This window comes from Pavona decussata, unplaced genomic scaffold (assembly GCF_977016875.1).
Source record: "Pavona decussata unplaced genomic scaffold, jaPavDecu1.1 SCAFFOLD_73, whole genome shotgun sequence".
Classification (NCBI taxonomy): domain Eukaryota; kingdom Metazoa; phylum Cnidaria; class Anthozoa; order Scleractinia; family Agariciidae; genus Pavona; species Pavona decussata.
This window is the reverse complement of record NW_028145492.1, coordinates 235,001-240,000: the sequence shown is the minus strand read 5'-3', so window position 1 is coordinate 240,000 and position 5,000 is coordinate 235,001. Positions and strand designations below refer to the sequence as shown.

The following is a 5,000-nucleotide window of genomic DNA, read 5'->3' as shown; positions in this document are numbered from 1 at the left end:
ATAACAAATATAACGAGATTCAAGACTTAGATGAACTTGAAGGCAAGAGGGGCCCCGAAATCTCCGCAAATATCGCAAAAGTAACAAGGATTTTCCTTGCTAGCTAAAACCGTTAATTACAAATATCGCAAGAATCGCAAGAATAACTAATATAACAAGATTCAAGACTTAGAAGAACTTGAAGGCAAGAGGGGCCCCAAAATCTCCGCAAATATCGCAAATATCGCAAAAGTAACAAGGATTTTCCTTGCTAGCTAAAACCGTTCATTACAAATATCGCAAGAATCGCAAGAATAACAAATGTAACAAGATTCAAGACTTAGAAGAACTTGGAGGCAAGAGGGGTCCCGAAATCCCCGCAAATATCGCAAATATCGCAAAAGTAACAAGGATTTTCGTTGCTAGCTAAAATCGTTCATTGCAAATATCGCAAAACTCGCAAGAATATCAAATATAACAAGACTCAAGACTTAGAAGAACTTGAATGCAAGAGTGGCCCCGAAATCCCCGCAAATATTGAACTGTTCTTTGTTGTAGGTGGACACAGAAGTCTGCGAACAGACATTCGCCTGGATGTCAAAATATGGGAGGATCACTAGGCACATGAACCAAGATCGTTTCTTGTTTTATATTTGAAATATTTGTGATTTAAAGAATAGGAAAATTGAAAAAAGTCGCATGTAGGGTGTTTTCTCATGACGCCACCGCAGCCATGTTGGTTTCCCAAAACAAAGATATGGCAACCATGTTGGTGCTCGAAATTAAACCCCTGGGAATTGTATTCTATTTTTATGCAACCACATTCTTTTGTGTCAGTAAACCAATATGGTCGGTTGTCACGTGAATGAAAATGCTCTATTGATTAAACATGCTTAAAATGTTCACCCAGGGCCCAGTTGTTCAAAGACCGTTTAAGCTAATTCTGGATTGGTAGAGAATTTTAATTGTTATTATTTACTTTTAAAGACGGTTTTTCGTAAGATGAGTTTTAAGGAAACGAAACTTTGTAATATAACCCCTTGGGCCACAATTTTGTGGCAAGCCCTCTTTTAGCGGTAAATAAATAGCAAATAAGATTTTTACTTACCTAGTTTAGGGTAAAATTGGGATTTGAACAATTGGGTGCTGGTTCCTTAGATGACATTCAGTGTTTTGCTTGTGCCAATAGTGGGTGAGACTGTATCTGTAACAATGTAGTGTTCATTTTGGGGGTTTTTGTACCTTAAAACGTCCATTGAGGGAATTTCGTTAATCAGAGGTCCAGGGCTGTCAAAATCCCTCGTTTTCAAATATGGGGTTCAAGCTGATTGTGTTCTTATATATCGGTTATTTTAGGTTTTTACTGTAGGAAACGCCGACAATTATCCGGCACATTACAGACATAAATTTGGGCACCGAAACTTCCAATTCAATTTCTGGTTATTACATACAGTTAGATGCCCCGGAGCTTGTCAGTGAAGCAATCATGTTATGACATTATGTATTTGTATTGCGTAGGTATTTTGATCCCTTTTCTTGCTGGTTTTCTTATAATTGTTCATCGTTCATCAGTAATAGAAGGAAGCACACATAAATGACTAATTGTATCTATTGTTTATTAATATAAATGAACTGGCATACCCATCTTATTAATATTTACTTGGTGGTTGTTGTTCCTATAAGTTTAATTTAAAAACGAAATATTACCAGATTGCTGGCAATCCCGATTTAAAAACTATGGATAATGGACAGAAACATACATGTACAATGCACGGATCTGTAAGTCATTTTTATTTCCATCAATTGGCTATTGTTGGTATTTTGTAACGATTGTTAATATGATGGGTTCCTGGCTATGAAAAGTTCTGCTTACGTTTCCTTTCATTTCTAAAATTTGGCCCGTTCTGTGAGCGAAACTCCTTTTAATGCATTGTAGCTGTATGTTGATGGAATTAAGAACGAAGCATACAGTGATTAATTTTACAGTATTTGCTACTGACGGTAATTAATAATATTCATTTGCTGGTTGTTGTTTAATAATTTTCACTTGGTGGTTGTTGTTCAACTATAAGTCTTAATTTAAAAGAGGAATATTACGAGATTACTGGCAATGCCTGTTTATAAACTATGGGTATTGGACAGAAACACACATGTACAATGCACGGATCCGATGACCCATTTTCATTTTCCCCAATTGGCTATGTTGATATTTTGTAACGATTGTTATGTTGGGTCCCTGGCTATGAAAAGTTCTGCTTACGTTTCCGTTGGTTTCTAAAATTTGCCCTGTTCTGTGAGCGAAACTCCTTTTAATGCATTGTAGCTGTATGTTGATGGAATTAAGAACGAAGCATACACTGATTGATATTACGGTATTTTGCTACTGACAGTAGTTAATAATATTCACTTGGTGGTTTTTTTGTTCAAATATAAGTTTAATTTAACTAGATAAATATTACCAGATTACTGGCAATGCCTGTTTTAAAACCATGGGTATTGGACAGAAACATACATGTACAATGCGGGGATCTGATGACCCATTTTCATTTCCATGTTGATGGAATTAAGAACGAAGCATACACTGATTGATATTACGGTATTTGATACTGAGCGAAACTCCTTTTAATGCATTGTAGCTGTATGTTGATGGAATTAAGAACGAAGCATACACTGATTGATATTACGGTATTTTGCTACTGACAGTAATTAACAATATTCACTTGGTGGTTTTTTTGTTCAACTATAAGTTTAATTTAACTAGATAAATATTACCAGATTACTGGCAATGCCTGTTTAAAAACCATGGGTATTGGACAGAAACATACATGTACAATGCGTGGATCTGATGACCCATTTTCATTTCCATGTTGATGGAATTAAGAACGAAGCATACACTGATTGATATTACGGTATTTGATACTGACCGTAATTAAAGGTAGCTTCACGTCTGAACTGATATTGTTATTTAAAATAAATGAACGGGCATGCACATCTTAATAATATTTACTTGGTGGTTGTTGTTCAACTAGATTGTCCTGTTTTGCGATATTTGCGGACATTTCGGGGCCCTTCTTGCCTTCATCGTCTCCTAAGTCTTGAATCTTGTTACATTTGTTATTCTTGCGATTCTTGCGATATTTGTAATGAATGGATTTTGCTAGCAAGAAAAATCCTTGTTACTTTTGCGATATTTGCGATATTTGCGGACATTTCGGGGCCCTTCTTGCCTTCATCTTATCCTAAGTCTTGAATCTTGTTACATTTGTTATTCTTGCGATTCTTGCGATATTTGTAATAAATGGTTTTTGCTAGCAAGAAAAATTCTTGTTACTTTTGCGATATTTGCAATATTTGCGGACTTTTCGGGGCCCTTCTTGCCTTCATCTTATCCTAAGTCTTGAATCTTGTGACATTTGTTATTCTTGCGATATTTGTAATAAAGGGTTTTTGCTAGCAAGAAAAATTCTTGTTACTTTTGCGATATTTGCGATATTTGCGGACATTTCGGGGCCCTTCTTGCCTTCATCGTCCCCTAAGTCTTGAATCTTGTTACATTTGTTATTCTTGCGATTCTTGCGATATTTGTAATGAATGGATTTTGCTAGCAAGAAAAATCCTTGTTACTTTTGCGATATTTGCGATATTTGCGGACATTTCGGGGCCCTTCTTGCCTTCATTTTATCCTAAGTCTTGAATCTTGTTACATTTGTTATTCTTGCGATTCTTGCGATATTTGTAGTAAATGGTTTTTGCTAGCAAGAAAAATTCTTGTTACTTTTGCGATATTTGCGATATTTGCGGACATTTCGGGGCCCTTCTTGCCTTCATCTTATCCTAAGTCTTGAATCTTGTGACATTTGTTATTCTTGCGATATTTGTAATAAAGGGTTTTTGCTAGCAAGAAAAATTCTTGTTACTTTTGCGATATTTGCGATATTTGCGGACATTTCGGGGCCCTTCTTGCCTTCATTTTATCCTAAGTCTTGAATCTTGTTACATTTGTTATTCTTGCGATTCTTGCGATATTTGTAGTGAATGGTTTTTGCTAGCAAGAAAAATTCTTGTTACTTTTGCGATATTTGCGATATTTGCGGACATTTCGGGGCCCTATCTTGCCTTCATCTTATCCTAAGTCTTGAATCTTGTGCTATTGTTATTCTTGCGATTCTTGCGATATTTGTAATGAACGGATTCTGCTAGCAAGAAAAATCCTTGTTACTTTTGCGATATTTGCGATATTTGCGATATTTGCGGACATTTCGGGCCCCTTCTTGCCTTCATCTTCTTCTTAGTCTTGAATCTTGCTACATTTGTTATTCTTGCGATTTTTGCGATATTTGTAATGAATGCTTTTTGCTAGCAAGAAAAAATCCTTGTTATTTTTGCGATGTTTGCGATATTTGCGGACATTTCGGGGCCCTTCTATCCTTCATGTTCTTCTAAGTGTTGGATCTTGTTACATTTGTTATTATTGTGATTTTTGCTATATTTGTTACTCAGTCTTTTCTCATGGCAAGAAAATGTCTTGTTACTTTTGCGATTTTTGCTATTTCTTCTATACTTTTCTAATAGCCGTTTTCTTTGCGACAATTGCGAAACTAATTTGCTAGCAAATTCTTGCTAACAAGGTCGATCCTGGACATAAGTGCACGTACTCCGGTTTTCCTTCCTCCACAAAAACCAAAATTCCGAAATTGAAATTCAACCTGGAAAAAGGGAATGAAAGAGCCACTCTAAGGAAGCCGCTAAAATTCATTCATTCTTTCGTTCGTTCGTTCGTTCGTTCGTTCGTTCCTTCGTTCGTTCGTTCGTTCGTCCGTCCGTCCGTCCGTGCATCCACCCGCCCACTCACTCACCCATCCATCCATCCGTCCGTCCATCCATCCACCCGCCCACTCACTCACTCATTTCATTTTATTTTATTCATTCATTCATTCATTCATTCATTCATTCATTCATTCATTCATTCATTCATTCATTCATTCATTCATTCATTCATTCATTCATTCATTCATTCATTC

At 36.3% G+C, this 5,000-nt stretch overlaps 1 protein-coding gene across 1 annotated transcript in view; it reads left to right on the top strand.

The window, feature by feature from the left end:
• The window catches only part of LOC146476715 (attractin-like protein 1), a 61,104-nt gene that overhangs the window by 41,488 nt on the left and 14,616 nt on the right, over window positions 1-5,000 (top strand). The gene's annotated exons all lie outside the window — the stretch shown is intronic.